This window comes from Pezoporus wallicus, unplaced genomic scaffold, assembly GCF_028554395.1.
Source record: "Pezoporus wallicus isolate ANWC-B61680 ecotype Strahan unplaced genomic scaffold, APGP_CSIRO_Pwel_v1 scaffold_3294, whole genome shotgun sequence".
NCBI lineage: Eukaryota > Metazoa > Chordata > Aves > Psittaciformes > Psittacidae > Pezoporus > Pezoporus wallicus.
Genome location: NW_026635478.1, coordinates 7,521,672 through 7,542,986, shown reverse-complemented (window position 1 = coordinate 7,542,986; position 21,315 = coordinate 7,521,672). Strand labels below are relative to the sequence as shown.

Here is a 21,315-nt window from a genome sequence, read left to right as displayed (position 1 = left end):
TTAGAGAAAGATTCCTTTTATTTGCGAATTGAGAAATGGGTATTAACAGAATCAAAGGTTTTTAGCCAATTGTAATGGGTTGCTAGAAGAGACACAGGTGTACCGCTACAGCACAGTGCGCTACTGCTTTACAAATGCAGTGTGAGCAATATAATGCTCAAGAAATAGACGGTGATATTTTTTGTAGCATTGTGATTTTTCTTTTCTAAAGCTTGCAGTGGAAGTGTGTGAGATGTACCTGAAAGCAGCAGTTTCTTTATACTTGATGTGTATGTACATATTGGAGTAAAATTATTTAATAAGGAGCATGGGGACTGGCAAAGGAATCGTGTCGCTGATACACAGTCTCCTGAACTACAGTAGTATGTCCAGTGCACAGAGGAAGACTGTTTCTAAATAATAATAGATAGGAAAAATGCTTTTGAAGTGGTGAAGCTTAAAGGAGGAAATAGAAGGTATCTTTAATGTGGGATTCTTACTTCTCAGAAATTAGATTAACTGTTGAAGTGCCACGAACAGCAAATTAAATATTTCAGATATTCATAAATCAGAGTATAATGTCTGTCTCGAGTAAGAGGTGGGAAAATTGGAGGTTGTTGCCTCATAATTCACCTACGTATTTAAGATCAATTAGCAAATTATAGGAAAAAGAGATTGTAGTGGAGTATCTAAGGCAGGCAGTTTCTTTGAAAATGCAGTTTGGCTTTTCTGTTTTAAGGTCTGTCAATATTACATTGTTACCTAAAGCCACTGGTTATTATTTGTAACTGGGAGGGCTGTATCTTCTTTTAATGAAACATTTACAAATTAATGTTAAGAAAGGCATTTACTTTCTGAAGCCAATTGGAGAGGCCCGGTTAGACCTCTTCATTCAATTTTAATTAAGTGCACACACACAAACACACAAACACACCCCCCCCCCGGTATATTATCTGTGTCTTGCAGATTAAGTGTATTTTCTCATTGTTAAAGTTGAAGATTGAGGGCTGTATTTTGTCACCTGTTGCTTACCACAGAAAGAAAAGGGCGGGAGGGGGAGCATATAGGGATCATGCAAGGTTTTGCTCAGAACTTGCCGTTTGCCATTTCATTACCGTTTGGTACAAAAAATAGCTGTTTTTTTCCCTCCGCTTTCAGGTGCCACATAAAATTATACAATATGGTTGCTTCAGGCAGTGCCAGAGAAGCATAATGAGGTGTTTAGTCACAGTTTGGATTTGGTATTGGTAGAAAACAGTGCAGGAACTGTGGGCTAGATTTTCAAGTAATCCAAGGCTGCCTAAATCCCAAACTGGTATCCAGGCAATACAGAGACACTAAATTCTCTGTTTGATTTTGTTAGGCTGTTATGTGATGAACATTTTCCTTTTCTTGCAAGGTCTCAGTATGGCTGGGGATATTGGTGGTGTGGTTTGTTGTTTTGTTTTGTTTTGTTTTTCTCCTTCTGTTAACCCTTGGATTTCTGTTTGCTCCTTTTCTCGCAGAGCACCTTCGTAAATATGAATGCAGTCCTGAGTAAGTGTGCTTTTCTTATCTGGAATAGGTGGATGGGAGGATTTTGCAGGGTGAATCTTTATAGACCAGTAAAATACTAATGTGCTAACATTATTCCCTACTTTGGAGATCTGGATTTAAAAGTCAGTGCTGCTGTGTTTGGGAGCACTCGAGTATGATGAGAGGTGCACGTATCACCTAATATTCTGCAGTTCAGAGAAGAAAGATTTCTGCTTGAATAAACATGTCTACAAATACTGTAGTACTAATATCATTCTGTAAGTTAATTGGTTTTTACTGTTGTGCAAAATGCAGCATTATGCAGGCCTTGAGATTTCAATACTGTATATTGGAAGCCTGTTGGGACTATACGAACTATACGTAGGACTATATGAAACTGAACAATCTTTAGTCATAGAAAAGTGTATCATTTGTTTATAAAAATGTTCTTCTGTGGGTATGGAATTGTACACTAATAAATATGTCGTAGGTGCTGGGATTACAAATTTTAGACTTGCGTTATTTAATATGCTACCTGTAAGATGTGCTATCCCCTAACACACATTTCTATACCATTAACATTTTTATTTTAATACTGGTTTGCTCTTTCAGCAGACACAATAGCATGGAGCTGTGGATTCAGGTTACATATTTAGTTTTACATTTACATAAACAAGCAGCTTATTTTAATACTAATTTCACAGCCCTACTGATAGCTGAACAATAATTGTGCAGTTGTTTGTAAAAAAAAAAAAAAAGCTTAAGCTGCTGAACCCTAAATACTGTATTTTTTCTTTGTTGTTGAATGCTGGAGCTGCTTATTTGAAAATAAGTGGGTGTTTTTTTTATGATTCTGGAAAAACTTGCTTTTATCACTTTGTATTCATATTAAATATTCTCTGGTTAAATAGAATATGAAATGTAGTGCAATTACAGTGTCAATTAACTAATGGATTAAAGCCAGCAGATGATACAATATGCAAAACTGTTTATAGCAACAATCAATTTCCAAGTAGTTCTGTGCACTGCTGAATTACTGATAAAATAAATTGCATGAGATATAATAAGAGTAAGGACATGTTGGGTGATACTTGCTATGCAGTATCATTGTTAACTATGGTAAAGATACTGTGATTCAAATAATATGATAACCTGGGTGAGTTTATAAGTGATGCATAACACAGGAAAGTTTTACTCAAATACTATTTAAAAAAAATTTTATTATTTTTTAAATAAAGTCAGAATTAACAGATTTGCCTGAGTTTCAAATCCATTGAATATAGTTTCAAATCCACAGAACAGGCTGAAGAGTCAACCTCTGGAAGGTCTTTCTAAGCTTGTCTGTTGCTATTACAAAATACATAGGCTTGCCTGGAGATACTCTGAAAAGCCTCTGATTTGAGAATATTTCCGTTACCAATAGAAAACATGTTACATTAAATTCTGAAAAGAGATAGAGGGCTTGATTCTGCTGTCAGCATAGAACACTAATTCTGTTTCCTGTGATAGGAACAGAGAGCCAAATCGGGCCTACCAAATTTGTTTCAAATGAAACAGAAAATGCAAATGTATGTGCACAGATATATTGATTTGTTTCTAATCTGCCTAATTAAATCATCAATGTGGTATCTGGTGTCCGTTAAAAATGTGTTGGGTTTGTGTTTTGGTTTTTTTTTCTTTCCAGGGCCTGGCTTAGAAAGTTATTCCATGGTCAGTGGAAAAAAATGAGGAAGAGGAGGGTGTGGCTGCTGCTCAGAGTATCTGGCCCTGCAAACGGGCACTAACTTATGAAGACGCGGTCCTTCGTCGTGACAAAGTGAGGCTTCTTCCAGGTAAAACAGAATTTATTTACACTTTTTTTTTAAATCAGAAATCAAGAAAGCACACAATCGTTTTATTTCTTAATGCATATTTCTGAAGGAATGTCAGTTGTCCTCACCTGAGTTTGGTAGCTTTATTCGCATCTTGTTTTGTCCCGGATTTCTCAATTCTTTCACTAGTCATGACAAAACCCAACAAAAACTAGTTTGAACTTTTATAGAGTAATGAGGAAGGTGGTTTGATGTGTTGTTTATTCTGGATATCTGACAAGGGACCGATCTGGTAGACTCTAGAATATGTCTGTACCCATTTTAATTTTTATTTCCATGCAGCAGTATGCTGCACCATTAGCCCCTGAGCTGGCACATATACATACAGATAATTTTGTCTATAGTTCTTTATATTATGATGGCAATTACAGGATCACAAAAGTTTGGAATGAGACTTTGAGATTATTTTCAGGTAACAATTCCTGTGCAATGGGACTTTGACAGTGTTTCCAGTTTATTATATTTCTAAAGACATACTCCACACTTGTTACAAGGGCTGTTTGTTAATAATTCTTATTTACCATTTGTGTCCTGTGTAATTGATGTAAAAGCAATTTTTCTGCAGTGGCATGGTTTTATCACTCATTTTTTGTCTCTGCTGCTGCAAATGTTGTGCAGCAAATGTATTTTGAAAATGTGTGACTCTTAATGATGCCATGAAGATGGAGCTGAAGAAACTTCTTCAATAGCATAACCACTCAAAGGTGTGGTTGCAGAATCTGCTCCCACATCTCTTGTCTTGAATTTGAGCTCATCATCTCTTAATTACGTATCCTTGTTTTCCTTTGAAGAGCAGCAGTGTGTGGCTTGTGGTGAGGCTTTTTCACAGCTTGGGTGAATTGTTAGCCACAAGACTGAAGGCTAAGTGTAGCAAACCACCATGCGAGTGGCAGTATCCCAGGATCTGACACACATCTTGGAATGTCTTGTAATTATTAAATGTTTTTTGCAAATAATTATGTGTGGATGGGGAAAAAGATAATAAAACAAACAAGGAAACATGTATAGTAAAACAATGTCTTATAATTTAGGCTCTTGCTGATTATTTGTGGTGAGGGGAGGAGCAGGTGGCAAAGTAAACGTACGTGTGTTGAAGTATTTTTGTGAAGTTTGAGCAATGCATTGATGGCATTGTTACCAGGCACACAGTAGCTAGCTCAGAGGATGAATAATCTCTCTTTAACAGTGAACTTGTCTATTTTTTTTTTTTTGCCATTGCTTTTGGCCATAGGAAACAAAAGTAGAAATTACTGCATTGGATCAGATCCACAGTCTAATTAATGCTAAGTCTACCCTGACAGTTCCTACAATAGGGTGATTGGTAAGAGAATGGAGAGTGAAGACAACCAACATTTGATCCTTTTGGAATACCCTCTCCTTGTCAGAAAGTGGGCCAGCTAGATCCCTTGGCCCATGGCTTTATCGTGGCGTTGCACAAAGGTCTTTATGGTCTTTCCAGCAAAAAATCCCATTTAACACTATATTTTTCTAGGCCATGAATAGAACTGTATTTTTTCAGAGTCCCACTGATGTCCCTTAACGACTGATTGTGGTGCTGATTTTCACATTCTCAGCCTGCACTTTGTAAAATAATTTATTTCCGTAGTTTGAATTTACTTCTTATTTAATTTAACTGAATGATCTCCCATTCTGGAAGACTGGAAGTAGGTGAGAAAGTCAGGCTACAATTCCTGACTTTCAAAGTGTGTATCTGTTGTTTATGCTGTTGCTCATGTGCTCACTAACATGAAGAGTTTAATAGCTTTATGTCTTCATATATGGCAGTCTTTTTGTAAATCAAATCATTTTAGTCATCTGCCATTGCACTTCTGTTACTTCTGTAGCTTAAATGAGGTAAGGTAAAAAGAACTGTAGATGGCATTCTCCATGAAGTTATTTCCCTGGCAGGCATATATTAGAAGGGTAATATTTTCAATACAGTATTCCATGCTTTTTTGTGTGCATCGTGAAACTTGGCTTATTTGACACTGTTTCATGTACATAAAAGCTTTTGTCAACCTGGTATGATGGCACCCGGTTCTTTTCTCTTTGTCAAGAATGTTGCAGTATGATTTCCTTAGCAATTATGAAAAACATATTTTCCGTGTTTCACATCCACTCAACTTTACTAAACCCTTCAGTAACCCAAAACCACTCCTGTCAGTTGTCAGTTTTGCCATTCTGTTTTACAGCTGATCTTCCCAGAGTGCTAACTAAAGTTAAAAGCTGGTACCAGTGTCGCTTCTTCATGCAACAACTATTAACCTTTCTTCTTCTTAAAATGTCTTTTTATTCCTACATTTTACCTTTGGCTTCTTAGCTCATTTTTAATCATGACTCCAACTTTCAGTCATGATTGCTTTGTTTTCTTTATGGTCTTTATGAGACACACTATCAAAGCCCTTCTGAAAGGCCAAATACATAATAATTTCTTGTGCAGAAGCACTCCTAGGAAAGACATATTTTTCATTATGTTAGCAATGTTGTTTTTTCTCTCATTATGTAATCTTTGCTTAGGCATGAAAGTTATAATCTTTCAAAAGTAGCCTTGCAGACAGTTTACCAAATGCTAAAATTCATTGGCATGTAATCTAGATCATCATTTGTGGCTTTTTTTTAAGGAATGCTACCCTTTCATTCCTGATAGGAGAGTGCATATTTTTGTTGGAAACCCTGCCTCCAACTTTGAGCTACTTCAGACTCCAGTGTATGTATCTAGTCCTGAGAATGGCTTGCCTTTTAATTTACCCAGTTATTTTAGCACTTTCTGTTCTGGTATCTGCTGCTCCTTCACCCTTTACTTGCAAAAGAATTGATTAATGGGCTTTGCTGTCTGGAGGGAAAAGAGAAGAGAATTTGATCACTTGAACATCATAGGTTTTTCCACCTATATTAATGCAAATAACTTCTTTCTAAGATGAAAAATGCCTTTGGGTCAGTCTGTATTTCTGGGTATCAGGAGAAAAAGAGCTGTATCCAGGAAGTTGAGGTAAGTTCAGTATTGCTCCACCTGCTCGAAAAATGGACTATGCAAGAATTTTGTGTTACAAAGTCATGTTTTTTCTGGTTTTCTGATCAAGAAAGGGGCACCTTATTTCTGTAACTTGTTAGAGTGTGGGTTTTACCATCTTGGAGGGACGGTGCTCTTGGCTGGTATGAAGGTTAAAGAGAACTGGAAAATGAAAGACTAGGAGGTATAATGTTGAGTTTGAACTGGAAGAAGTAGTGGGTGTACAGCTTTGGTTTTGCCCTTTTGTTTTTTTAAATACCTCAGATCAAGACCACAGCTAACAAGAAATGCTAGTATAGCCATACAGGGTGAGAAAGGGTGAGTTTACTTTTTTTGCATCACTAAATATCTCAAAGTCATAATCAGCTGTTATCTTTTCTGCAGTGTTTTGCCTCCTCTTTATTCACTCCCTTTGTTTCCCAGTACTATTTCAAACTTGCCAGACAACTGTTGTGCAGTTTTCTTGCTTCTAATGTATGTCAGTAAATTGTCCTTATGTCTTTGGTTCAGTCCTTATGCTCCTAATCTCCATTTTTAAGTATTACTTTCTAAGTAAATTCTTTGTTCTAGTTCTTTCAGTTCAGTGCTTTTGTTTTTTGAAAAGCAGACCTCTCTGCCTCAACCTATTACAAAGCTTTGCTCACTACTCACATTGCCCTTGTCCACTTACTTCTTCTGCGGCTAGAGATTTTGTTACCCTTTGTTTTATTTTGGGTTTGGGTCTTTTTTTTTGTGGTGGTTATGCTATGCCTGCATAATCTTTCATGCATAAAAGCCAAGTGTTCCCATTGAAGTCAATGGGAAGATCTGGTAAACATTAAACATACGATGTGGCAATATGGTACTGTATTTCCAGGTAGTTTACTTTAAATACCTGCTATACATCTTTTTCTTTCACTATGTACTTGTTTTGCTCTGGCCACAAGCTTTTCTAACTTTGTTGTCTGTCAAGGCTTTCTGACTCTACCGTTATTTTTTCAACTCCTGGTATATAATAGAAAGCTCAAGACTTTTATATTAGATTTCAGGGAACAGCAATCACTGGAAACAGTATTATGTGGTTTCTCCAGGCACAGAAGTGGACAGGTCAGAAAACATAGAAGGGAGTCTTGAGTGCCAGTCTTTCACCTACCTGCAGTGGGAATACTGCCCATCATGGTTCAAACACATGGCTTGGAAGTTTCTTCTTTACACTTGGCCATGTTGGAATCTGTTGTGAGCCATCTGGGCTAAACCCTGTGCTTCCCAGTGGGATGTGTATGCTAAGAAGGCTTTCTCCTTTTGGTTTTCCTCATGACAGTAAGTTTCCCTCTCTTCCTGCTGGGGTGAGAAAAGATCTGAAACTATAAGAGCAAGGAACAGCAGTGGTGGGTGAAGAACGAAGTGATTTTTTTTTCACGAACAGAACATTATAAGGCAAACGTTATGTTACTTTTATTAGTTTCTTGATTTCCTTTATCTGTTCATATCCATTTAAAAACACTTTAAATGCACAGGTTCCTGCTATAAAGAAACCTGCAAACAGGGAAAGTGACTGAATGTCTTGAAGAGGAGTGCAAAGAATCTTCCTTCCTCAGCCTGTCTTGTGGGTGAGGGTGCAGGGCTAAACAGAAAAGATGGAAAGGGGCAGAACATACCAGTGTGAATGCAGGCTGGGTATAATGAGACCCCAGCTTGCCACACTTCATGCATTAATTCATGTTATGAGAGACTAGAAAGCTGCATGTATTATTGTGGGTTCAAAAACAGCTATTTTGCACAGAGTATCTGAGAACTGAAGGACATGCTCTCACCCCTTCCCCCATACAATCCAAGCAGCAGTACTGTGCTGCTCTTAGTTTTTGGAGGACCTTAGTTTTTGGAGTCTGGCACTCCTTGTTCTCCTTTTGAAGTTGCTGGCATAATGGGTGATCCAGTACTGATTTCAGCTGCATTTAGCCCCTGTGGGGTCTGTCTGTGGTGCTGAGCTCCCAGTGCCAAAGACTTTGATCAGCCTGGACCCCCTGCCAGGCCTTATTCCTATTATTTTCTTCTGGAACCTCTAGCAATGTTCAGCTTCATCAGAAGTGCTTCTGCCTGAGGGTAGAGAAGGGAAATATCTGATTCTAGACCACTCCTTTCCACATGCTCTTTTTCTCCCATTCTGGCGGAGTAGCTGATAGTAACATCTGCAATCCCAGTGAGTGATACCGCCACAGATGAGGGAACCAAAGCACAAAGCAAAGGTTGGGATCATCCAGCAGGCCAGTGGATTAGAGGGGAGAATGGAAAAGAGACAATGCAGCATGCTATCTAATTGGCCATGTTGCCTCCCATATGTTACCAATGCAGCGTTCATTTTGCTGTTTCAAGAGATGCTTCTGTTAATATATTTCGGATTAATAATAGTGTTCTAAGATACTATAAAAAAGTTGATAACAGAAAGCTTAACAGCCAAAAGAAGTGCTTCTTTAGCCTGATGAAGCCTAGCTATCGACATATGTGAATTCTCATAAGCAGCATATTTTCACTTTATTTTCCTTGGTTTCTTCTTTTCAAGTGAACCACCCTGGAGTTTGCAATTGCCAACAGCTACAGGCAACTTTTCTGCCTATCCACATACTACGGGATGTTTTAAGATTCTCATTGATAATAGCTACAAAAGATTACACTTTTAAACAACCATTTTAAGACCCAAATAATTTTATAAATCAACTCAGAACTTTTTGAAGGAAATATAAAAGACAAAAATAATTGCATTGAGGCGATGATAGTTTTCACTTAAAATGCTTCAGTAACTTTAAAAATAACTTAAACCAGCTGGCTAGCTGTGCAGAAATTAACCTGGTTTTGGAAGGAAGGCCACATGAAGTTTGTACAGACTTTTGCTCTGGAAATAATTGTCCCATTGAGCCTTGGCAGCTTAAGGTGTCTCTATTTTGAAGGGGGGGTTAAGGGGGAAGTCAAATGATTTAGTGACTGAAGAGAGTTGCCACTTGCCTGAGCTCCATCCCTAGGGATATGACCTTTTTAATCCTCTTTAGTTAATGTATTGGTGATCTTTACTTAGGCAGAGTAAACAGTGCTGTTCTGAACAAAGGGGAGGTCATGCTTCCTACATTACACTCTGACCCCGGGGTCACGGCCTTTGTTCCCTTCTCAATGGGAATTGCTCTCAGAGGGCCACCACAAAATGGAGAACTAATTTAGGCACGTGCTGGCAGAGAATGGCAGAGTATCAGGTTTGCCTCACCCGAACCTCCGAGTGTGCAGCAGCCACCGCGGGAGGAAAAAGTCAAACTATTTCAAAGAGGACATATTAGCTCTTTAATTATCAATGGCCATGGCACTTAATCCCTCGTTGAGCTAAATATATTGCTTAGGTCTTCCCCCCTGTGCCAATGCAGTTTCACTGTTTTCAGACTTTAAACTTCTCTTTTTTTCTCCCCACTGGACTCTTCCAAATGAAGCAGCATAGACTAGTGAAAATTAGACTTTGTTTCTCTTAAAAGAAAGAGAGAAACTTCATGGTAGTTACAGCAATAAACTTGGGCCTCTGAGGTCTCAAAATCAGCGTTATTTCTCGTCCCTAAAAGAAATGTGATGCTGTGTCCCAGAAGATTGTATTCATCACCTTTTTCATAACGTTTTCTTTGTATTGCACCAAGTAAATGCACACGCATGTAATGCAGAGCTCTCTGAAGTTGACCATTGTAAGCATGGGGTACTAAGCCAAAGCGAGCTAGGACTTTGTCATATTTATCACTAATTTTATTCAAAATGCTGATTTTACTTTTTTCTTCTTTCAGAAGCAACTGGTGGCAGAATGCGATGCAGCTCATTTTTAGTTGTCGTGGCCAGGGAACATATATAAACATGGAAGCAGAGATAAATTATCTGGAAGGGTTGTATAGAGAAAACCATCACCTTTCACTGAAAGATGTTTATTATTTTTTATCTATATGCCGTTCTTTGCTCAACAATAAAATCTGTGAAATACAATGATAGATCATAAAATAATTAAACTGTAAACACATACAGTCAGTTAAAACTGCTTTTTCCTACTTCTTCCTTCTAAGAAAGAAAAAAAAGCTCATAATTTTCAATGACAGCTAAGTTGTGTAAAACACAGCAGGGTTAGAACTGAGCACAAGAGATAAGTGTGTGTTGGGGGAGCTTATAATGTTACCATCACAAAAAAATGAGTATTGCTATGATAGTATGTTTCAAGGCTTCTGTGGCTGTCAACATGAATAAGGTCAAGGTAAATATGTGCATGACCAAATTTTAGTGCTCAGACTTGGATATTTCTGGGCTAACTTCATTTTTTTATTCTTTTTTTTCCTTCTCTCCCTCATGTTTTATATTGCTGTAAATCCCTGGAAGACTACCATATTGGCATAATGGAGTACAGGGTGGGTTCACCCAATGTTCCTAATGGTTTAAGGTACAATCCTGGAAATGCTAGTTTACAGTTGTGTTTCTCTTTCTTGACTCCTTTTAGACTGTTCTAGTAGTAAGCAGTAAGCCATCCTATAGGTACTTCTTGATCTGTCTTATGTTCAGTTGTGGGCACCTCTCGTGTTCAGTCCACCCTTGTGAAGCAGGAGGCTTAAACATGCTGGAAGTGGCTCAGTCCTGCTCAAAGGCTGGGAGGAATTCACAGGCAGGAGGTCTACAGCACCTCTGCCTTGCCCACAGCATCCATTTCCCAAGGCTTTTCCCAGGCACAGGGCAGGGCTGGACAGAGAGCCTGAGGTGGTGCTGCTGCATTTGCTACACAGATTTGCCTTCTGTACAAGACTCTCCTTTCTAGAGAAGAGAGCATGCAACTTTTTCAGACTGTTGCAGACTTCCAAGTCTTCTTTTTCCTCCTTCAGATTATGTGCCATAACATGGATTTGCCCGATATACTGTAACTCTCTTTCGTGCAAGACACCAAAATTTTATCTCAATTCTTTCTCTTCCCCCTTTTTAATTTGCTTTCTTTGCATTCGAGACATTTCAAATAGAACGTTTTGTCTTTCCTTTTGGTTTTCTTGAAGTTGTTTTATTTAAACAAACACTTCTCATAATCTACTCTTAGATTTAAAATTGAATTCTGTAATACAGCAAAATAAGCTCTTTAAACAAAAGAAGTGGCCAAGCACCTGAATCATGTTGCCCTTTTAATGGAAAGCTGCATTCAAAGAGAAGCCAAACGTGAACTGCAGAGCTATTACATGAGCAGCAAGTGACTCTGACTACAGCACTACTGAAACTAAACATTCTGTATCCTTTATTCTTACTTGAAATTCCCAAAGTCCACTAGCTTTAGCCGTAACGGAAAGCAGAGGGGAAAGGAGGGAGAACTACCATATCCATTATCCAAGAAAAATACTATTATCAGGTTAGCATGCATATATTCCTCACTTGTGTTACCTAGTTATAGTTAGTGTGTTTCCTAACGATAATACAAAGTCCATCCCCTTTCACCATGTGTTTTTCAGTACTAATACTGCTTTTCTGTTATGTCCAGGATTTAAACACTAAAGAGAGTGTCAAGGCAATGTCAGTTGCATTTATTTTGGTTTTGGTTTTTTTTTTCCTCTTAAAGTATTGATACGGTTGTGCTTTGTTTGGAGGTAATGAGCTGTAGAATTTTAAAATGTGGGTAGCTGCTTAGAGTAGAAAAAAAAAGAAAGATCAAATTTAAAAATACTTACTTTTCCTCAAAAAGATATTGCAACCTTACAATAACTATATAAAGTGCCCGGTTCAATGGAATACTGATTTTTCTCAGTGTGTATAACTATTTTGACATGCAATATGATAATCTGTCATAGTAAAAACGCTTTTTCCAAAAGCTTCTTACGGAGTGAAGCCTTTTGGAAATCTTTTGCTTTGAATGTTCTTGACCAAAACCTCTCAGGAGTTGAGGTTATTTTCCTAACTGTTTAAAAAAGAGCTTTATCCCTGGCAAAGTTTGGTTAATAGAATGGGCAGTGAATAGAACTTGATTCCTCAGCATTATTCTTTCTGACAGTTGTTTCTCCAGCTAGTGTACCTCGTAAAGCTTAATGGTGGAGAAGACTTTTCTCATTTCCTAGACAAAGGTGTTACTGAAACTAGAAATACAAACTTTAAAATTATTTTTCTGAATATGCTTATCAAAGTTGTTTCCAAATCTGACCCCTGCAGTGAAAATTAAGTAAGAACCATTCACATGCAAAAGCTTCCTCTGTTAAGCACCTGTTGTACACTTGTCTATTCCACTTTTAATATTAAGCCATTTCTATTACTCCATTGATTTCCTTCATCCTTTGGACAATGATTTGCAATACATTAGTTCATGTGAGGAGAGAAAAAATAAAGAAAATGAAAGAAGGTCCTCTAGACCATGGGTTTGGTCAGGCTTCAATTGTACTATGGAAAATATTGAGTCTGTTACTTTTTGAAGATAAATGTTTTTCTGAACACTGGTCTGCCAGATATATATTTAGGCTCGCTGTAACTCAGCAAAATTTATTTGCAGTAAATGCTTATTTGCCTGATTTGTGTTCCAGTGGAATCTCTTCTTCTGCATCTTTCCTTTGAATACTTGATTAAAAAGAAATATGTGAAAGTTTCAAAATGCTACGTGGGTACAGATAGCTGCACATCTTACACTTGGGTGTGTGGATTTTAGATTAGGAAGAGCAGAAAATCCAAGACAGACTTCAGCTGCACCTGTAAAAATAAAAATGTTACTTCCCTATGAAACTGCACTGCTGTATTTTTCTGTGGTAAGAGGATCCCATCCTCTTATGCTTTCCGCTGGCATTATCCACTCTGGAGAGAAAAATGCATGACAGCCTCAAAATGGCGTTCTCTGTGAGGGAAAGGCAAAGACGAAAGCCAGAACAACATAGCAGTTCCAGCACAAAATGGCCTTTTCCTATAAATTTCTTAGACTGATCAAGGTTTTGGCTATTAGCTGGCCAGTAAAAGCTGAACAGTAATACAGTAAATCTGATATTCCTATAAAAATCTTTCCCTGTATGTATGGGATACCCATTTGACATATGAGCATGTGTATAAGTACAGTATTAAAGCAAAATTGTGTTTTGCAAGTCCCCACAATGCTTTCCGCTCTGTGCTGAAAACTCATAGCACTGCCAGCTGAATGCTGGAACAACGTTTTGGTCTGTGTGTGAAGTGCTTCATTAGAGGAAATCCGTAATCTTCATGTGAGTCTCCATAGTTGTTTCAGGTCTAGTACAGAAACAAGCTCTTACACTCAGGTAGTCACAGAGCAGTTAGTTGTAGGTGTCCTCCGAATGTTATCGATGAGTTGTTACGATGCTGTTGAAGGGATAAATTACTGCTGATGTAGTGTTGTTATGATCAACTTCTTTCATTTAGTTTATGCTGTATTTTAGATATATTAATATTTTTAAAAGACATGTTTATTTGCATAGCTAGGGAAAAAAAAAAGTCAGTCCTGAACCATGTCTTCAGTGATTTTCCTGTTAGGATTCAAATGTAACCCTTTGTTAGTAATCTTTAGGCTGTATTATTGTGATTTCTATTGAACAGTATTAATATAAAATTAAAATTAATTTACAGTGTTATAGTATTCATACTTAGTTGGCTGTTCTAACATGAGGCCATAAATGCATACATACACATACATGTCTATCTTGAGTATAGGTCTAGCATATTGCACACAGCACACATGCAGAAGAGATGAAGTATGAGATTTTGTTAAAATGGTTGTTGAGGGAAGGGGGAATCGTTTTAATTTTATTACAAATAAATGGAGGAAGGCCTTGGATGACAACTCTGATTTTGGTATTTGGCTTCAAAAGTTTTTAAGAAGCAGATGCATTTCTAATTGAGTCAGGGAGGGTTCCCTATTTCAGCCCAAGTCTCACTGTCCTGTTGCCACGAGGAAAAAAAAAATCTCTGTCTTTTTTCCCCTGCGCAGTTTTCTGATTAAGTTACTTGTTTGCACTAGAAAAAAACACTGTGCAGTTCTCTTGAAATTTTTGGTGAACCAATGAAAATTTATTGCATTACATTTCTGTTGATAACATTTTCTGGAATTACAAATTTAAGCGTTGACCTTTTAACATTTCAGTATTTTGATCATCCATCTAACGTCTCCAGAAAAACACATTTATGCCCTAGGAAAAAATGGTTAAATTTGAAACTTGAAATTTCCATGGCTTAGTCACTGATATCCCCTGGGAATTTTTAGTATTCTGAAAAGGAAGTGTTTTTAAGCAACTGAAAACCATAGTTCACTGAATAAATCTTGAAGCAGTTTTTCATGACTCCCCCCCCCCGCCTTTTTTTTTGTGATGCCAGTGTTACCATTCATATTGTACTTTAATAAGTGTAGACAGCATAGTAAAAGCTCCTTTGAATGTTTTCTTTATAACAGTATTTGTATTGGTTTTGTCAGGTTGTAATAAATGTCATTAAAATAACCTTTATTAAATTACAGCATGCATTTTATCTGCATAGATGCTGATTCGTCTTTTGAAAAGCCGAACGGGAAATTATAAAAACAAGATTTTTGCAGTAGACTTATGATTTGCTAGCAACACTGAAATGACTCTGTCTTTAAAAACATTTTACATGCCATGTAATGTAAAGGCAATTAAGACTGAAAGGTCTCTCCTTTCAGAAACGATTCCTTTCAGAGCACAATGCTCTGAGTTTCGGCCTTGCTGGTGCTGCTGCTTCTACTTCGGAATCCCAAAGCTGTATCCCCACCACTGCAGCTGCTGGTATTGGAGTGAGTTTAAACTTCTGATGCACGCTACTTAATGCTGTGCCTGGTTTGCAGCCTGTATTTGGAAATGGGGCAGTTGTCCCTTCAAATTTGCTAGCATCCTTTCTGCGTATTCTGTCATTTCTGTCAAATGTGAAATGTGTGTGTATAGAACACGGAATGCTTAAATATATCTCTCTGTAGGAATACATCTTTTTGGACAAAGGAAATGCGGAATCATGTGTGTGTGACATTTTGTTTACTAAAACTGAAAAGTAGCAGAATACTGTTAAAGCTGAATATGTAAATTTAGACATCCCTTCAAAATGTAAGAAATTTAATAATGCAAGTCTGACAACTTTAGTAAGTATGACAGACAGAAAGAAAAAACTCAAATGATTCCCTGGAAGACAGTTCATGGAACACAGATTCTTTGAAGTACTAAACTGAAGATGGTGTTCTTTTTTTCACAACTGCAACTGATACAAAGAATGTAGAAGCCTGTATTATCTGTCCAGATAAATAAATGTATACTTTCAGTAGGTTCATTATTCTCTTGACATTATACTTTAGGATAATAAAAATGGTGTGTCAATATTGTTCATGTTAGGTTGGTTGGTTGTTTTGGGGATTTTTTTTTTTCAGGAAGAGAGAGTTATATTTGCCAATATACTCTGTGACAGGCTGAGATTCCGGCGATATTTTAGATAGCCAAGTTAGATTGACCAATCTAAGATGCACCTTATAAACTACGTATTTTAGCTTTAATGGGATAAAAATAAATGCTAACTTGAACTGTAAAATGGAAGTTGGCAACATAAAATAGATATGATACTAATATTCAGCTCATAAACAGATTGTGTGTTTGTGAATTCTGTATCTATAACCATTTTGGGTTAAGTCTCAGTGTGTAATTGCAACTATGCTGCGACAGTTACTGTGATGGAGATCCCTTTTTGTTTTCTTAGAATTTATCCAAATTTTTTTTTTGCCTTTATTAACATTTCACTACCAAAAAAAATCACTAAGGAATTTCTGTTGTATTCCCCCCCCACACACACACCCCTTGAAATTAACTTTGTTCAGGATCGTAGTGCTCTGCTGTAGTTAAAAAAATAGATGCTTTTAATACCAGAGAACTTGGCCACTGAACAACTCTTGACCAGTTTAAAAGCCTTTAAGTAATTCACAATATAAAGGTATTTTAGTCCCCTTTTAGACCTAAGAAATGTTAAGTTTTCATTACAGGTTTCATCGTGTACATTTGCTTGATTTTTGCAGCTTAGCATTCTCTAAAAATGCACTTTTTTTTTTTTCCAGTGTAGTATTTAGCTTTTTAGTTTTTTGTTTTTTTTTTTTTACATCTTCCTCTTCTATAATTTTTCCCTTCCAGTAGCTATTTCTGCGAGGCATCCCATTTTAACTAGACGTGCGCACTGAAATAAGGGGAGGGCTGTGTTTTAAAATCCAGTGGCTTGTTTTAACTCAGTGCTCTAGTGATACCCGGAGAAAAGTACTGCCAAAGGAGAGTATTTACAGCAGGAGAACTAGAAATGCCAGTCACTGCTGAAGGTACAGAAATACGGGATGGTAAAAATGTCTCTGATGCTTTAGCTTTAGTGAGCCTTGCCGGTAAGTACCCAGCGTCTCCCCCGCCCCTAGGCAGGGGTGGACGTGCTGCTGAGGGGAAAGGCAGCAGCTTCTCCTCTTCTCTGGTCGTTATGAAACTGTTGCTGCCACTTTCCTGACTGTTCGGCGAGCTGGTGGCTGCCGCAGCCAAGAGCTGGCTCCAGCAGGGAGGACTGAGGCTGGTGGGGCCGCCGCTCACCTGCAGCTGGTAGGAGCGGGGCCGGGGCGAGGCCGAGGCCGAGGCCGGGACGGTGGCACCTGTGGCGGGCAGGGCCTGGCCGGTCCGGGCGGTGAAGGGGTAAGCGGCTTGTCGTGGGCTAGCAGGGAAGAACGAGAGACAGTGCTCCAGTGTGGAGCTGCATTGTCTGTTCTCAGCGTGAGAAATAAATTACAGTCTGTCAGAGCATGACTTAACAGTGCCAGGGGAAACTGGCTGCATGGTAAAGTTTAGTTACGTTTTCACTAAAATGAAACGGTGGTGTTTTAGCAGCGGAGGAAAGCTTGATTTTCATCTGGCCGTAAAACCAGACGTGAGTATTGCTTAGTTTCCAGCTTGCACCTCCTTCACAAATACGTATTTGCAGTTCAGTTATTCTCCAGGAACTTTGCAGTGTATTTGTGATAAATAAGTAAAGCCAGTAAATAAGATCCTGTCTTGGGCTTTGATTTGCTGCTGGTACTGATGCAAATTTTAATCAGTAAGCGTGGTACAGAAGCAAAATATTAATACCATCAGTTTGAAATGTACAGCTCTGTACAGTGAAAAAAGGGAAGAAAAACAGTTGCAAGATAAATAAAACAGTATCAGTGCACCCTTAAAAAACCTGCTAATGCAGTGCACTGTTTAATCCTACTTTCTTAATAAAAAAAAAATAATTGTAAAACAAAACACTTATGCTACTGCAGTTTCATTTGTTGATGCCAGTTCAATGCCAAGTTTGCTATAAAGCATTACAGTTAAAATACAGTGTACTGAAGGAATTGGTTTTGAAAAATGCTTCATTATGTTTTGAGAGGAAGAATGTGGAAATATATCCTTGGTCAGCTTGCCTTTACAGTTCAAATTACTTCAAAATTGTCTTTATTTGATATTTAAATCTTCCCCTCCTCCCCCCCCCCCCAATTTAATATGACACTGATCCATCAGAATTAATGTTATTCAACAGAATAGGACTTTTCCGAGTAAGCTGTGCAATGTGCAGTTACCATCCTTCCTATGAAATATACACCAGCTATAATCCCACAGAGCACCTTTGGTCCCTTTAGGGAACGATAGATGAGACTGCTTTGCTTTTTATATATATATATATATATAATATATATATATATATGTTTAATTATTACTATTTTTAATCCCTGGAGAGTGGCTTTAAAAAGAAATGCTCTCTATGTTAAGTAAAGCTATTCTTGGTGATCTTTCTTATAGCATATACTGGAATTATTTTAATGATACAATTAAAAAAAAAAATCCCAAAATATGATTTAAAACTTTTCTGGATACCTTAAACCCAAAAAAAAGAAATATAAATTATTGGATTATTTTTTAATTTTTTAAATCTGTACCAAATCTTTTTTCATTAAACATTTCTGGCTGTTGTTAGATTAGAAACCATCCCTTATTGAAAACTTGTATTATTTAGACAGAAAAAAATCGCTATCTGTTTAGAGCTGACCTCAGTGTTGATGTCAGTACTGCACAAAACTGAGATGAAAGAACAAGAGATACCACTTTGAGTTAAAATACAAGCAAATAAATTAGTGTATAGTAGGAGTATCTGTAATGAGTTTCCAATAGACAGAACTTGTGATAAGGGGAAAGAGAGAGGTTGTAAAATTATGTAATAGTATAAACTGTGGTGTGAAAATATTGGCTTACTACTATGTACATGATTTGACTTATTCAGGCATGATGAATCTTAAAATAATTCCTCCACTTCCCTTTTTGGAATTCTATTTCTATTACATGAAGCTTACAAGTTGGGCTTCATGTAATTGTATTCCTCTTTCCTGAATCCGTATTTTTTAGTACTGTGGTAACCTAAAGTTAGACGACTTTAAATCTTATTTTACGAGTATGGTGACAGATATAATGCATTTATATATCTCTCCAAAGAAAGATAATTTTCATTGCATGAATCTAAGCCATTATTCTGTAAAGGCAATGCACTTTTAACCCTCCAAATGCACCAGAATTAGCCCACTTATGAAACAGGCAAAAGCAGAGTTGAGACTCAGCTGCTTCCACATCTACACAAAAAGTGAGAAAGGAAAGGATAAGTATGGAGAGTAAAGAACAAGAAGGTCTGTATTTTTATATAGAAAGTACAAAAATAAATAAGGAGCTAAAAATAGTGGCTGAAAAAAAGGAGGGAAAGTCATTCAGAAAACAGATTAAATGCAAGTAAAACACTATCAACTAAACTATTCATATACTTGAATCTGATCCTTTCCTAAAAAAAACAGGTCTGTCTTTTATATTATATGGGCATTAAAGTTGTTGAATGCGTTTCTGCATATAATCTTTTTTTTTTTTTTTTATCTCCAGTGTAGGGTAAACATTCTCATCTGTGCATGTTCTGTTAAAATAAATACTATCGGGAATGTCATGCCATTATTTTTAAACAAAAATGGTGAGAGTTTTAACTGGACATTGTGGCTGTCTGCTGCAAAGTATGTTATCCAGAAACTGCAAAATTGCTTTTACTTTTTAACCACCCACAATTTATGCACACACATCCTCTGCATCCAACAGTCTGTATGCAAGAGATACCAGAATTATTAGAAGAGGTCCGAATTACTTGATGTCATTTTACCGAAATAAAAATTTGTGGGAAAGATACAGTTTAAATATCTTGTCAGCTATGTCCTGGTAATCTCTAATGTGCTTTTACTACAACTCCCTAAAAATAAATATTAAAAACATTTTGTGGTTTCACACCATTAAAAAAAAAAAAAAAGTTGGTAGGGGTAAACCATAAAACATATATTTGGCTTACAAAAGAAATGTTTATTCTCCTCAGAATGCCAGTGGTTGAGCATTTTCTTGAGATTTGAGGCTGGGTAAAATGTGTAGCAGAGGTTCCTTAAATATGCCACTGCAGCAGTCATTCACGATGTGGCACAGCCAGCCAGTTCTGAGAAACCCACATGTGCCGCCCTGTACTTTCTAGACTTGGCTAATATTGTGCATTTTAATAGAGCAAATGTGATTAAAGTCAGGCCTGAAAACGGAGATGGGTTTTCATATACTCGGTAGAAAGTATGTTCCATCCAGTACAGTATATACTATTCTTGATAGTGCTTGCTTTTGCCAGTCTTACCAGTTAGGCAGAGTACATACAGCTCCTGGAACAGCTGTATTACAAGCTATAATGTAAATTGTATGAAGTCTTTGTCACTATCATAACCACAGCAGATTGTTTAAATACTGCCTTCAAAAAATCGTGTGAGTTTGTGAGAGAAGGAAATACATCTTAGAAAAAAATCTGTGACTCTGAAGACCCCTGCTCCATTTTGCAGGATAGTGTATTTTTAAGCTGAAGGTTGGAGAGCAGCCTCTTTGGATGGGATCTGAGAGTTGCAAGGGATAGAAACTCACAAATACCAGTTTTCTTTTTCCATTGCAATTTTTTTCCTATCAGCCCATGATCAATATTTAGAGGAATAAGATATCAATTAGTATCCTTTTTTCTTTTATTTTTTTGTCCTGAAGAGTATTTTACAAAGTCTTAGAAACACACAGTGTTGACTTTTCCAGTTAGTTGAAACTGCCTAGCTGCTTTAAAAATACATCAGGAAAGCAGTGATAGCATAAGCAAAATAAATATTAAATGAGAGAGACAACTATCACTTTCCTTAAGTATCCACGTAATCCTTTTTTTCTTATGGTAACATATTTTCCACAAAGAAGACTCTTCAAGGTTGGATCCTGTACAGTCTCCTTCCCCCCTCCCCCCCCCTTCTCTTTCCCTTCCCTCCCCATGTAGGGCAAATCAAATGCTTGACAACGTTTTTTGTTAGGAAAGCTCATTAAAAAAATTTTTTTTGAATATACCAATAACAGAAAAAGTATATATATTTTTATTGCAAGAAGGAGATTTCATTGGTTGAATGAAATGGCGAGATGTGACGCAAAAGGACACTTGGACGGGTAGAAATGCTGATGTATGCCAAAGCAGGCGTACCAAGAAATGCTGTTGCTATGAGAGAAACAGAGGGAGAGAGAGGGAGAGGGAGAGAGAGATCGTGAGAGAGCAAGTTGTGGAGGCCTTATTTTTTTCCTCTTTAGCTTCTAGCAGTGAGACTGCAACATCTTCCCTTTCTAGCAGGGAGGGTTTAGAGCCTTTCAGTGGGTATTTTCATTAGACCAAGCATGTAGAAGAGGGGAGGAAGGCAAGAGAGATGCAGGTCACCTTAGAGTACAAAAGCAATTGGAAAGTAGGAGGCTGCATATACTAAGCCAATGATCTGTGCTATGATAGATATACAAATTAGTACGACAGATGAAGCGGCTTAGCTCATTATCCACCTGATGGTATTACGACTTACAGTTCAAAATTACAAAATTAAAATGCACATGCACACAGACACAG

At 37.4% G+C, this 21,315-nt stretch overlaps 1 long non-coding RNA gene across 1 annotated transcript in view; it reads left to right on the top strand.

Moving 5' to 3' along the window:
* Positions 1-21,315, top strand: part of LOC130608625 (uncharacterized) — a 119,501-nt gene that overhangs the window by 1,424 nt on the left and 96,762 nt on the right. Inside the window, exons 2-3 of the long non-coding RNA XR_008974586.1 lie at positions 1,485-1,515; positions 3,179-3,326. This is a non-coding gene — a long non-coding RNA (uncharacterized LOC130608625). The remainder of the gene's footprint in view (positions 1-1,484; positions 1,516-3,178; positions 3,327-21,315) is intronic.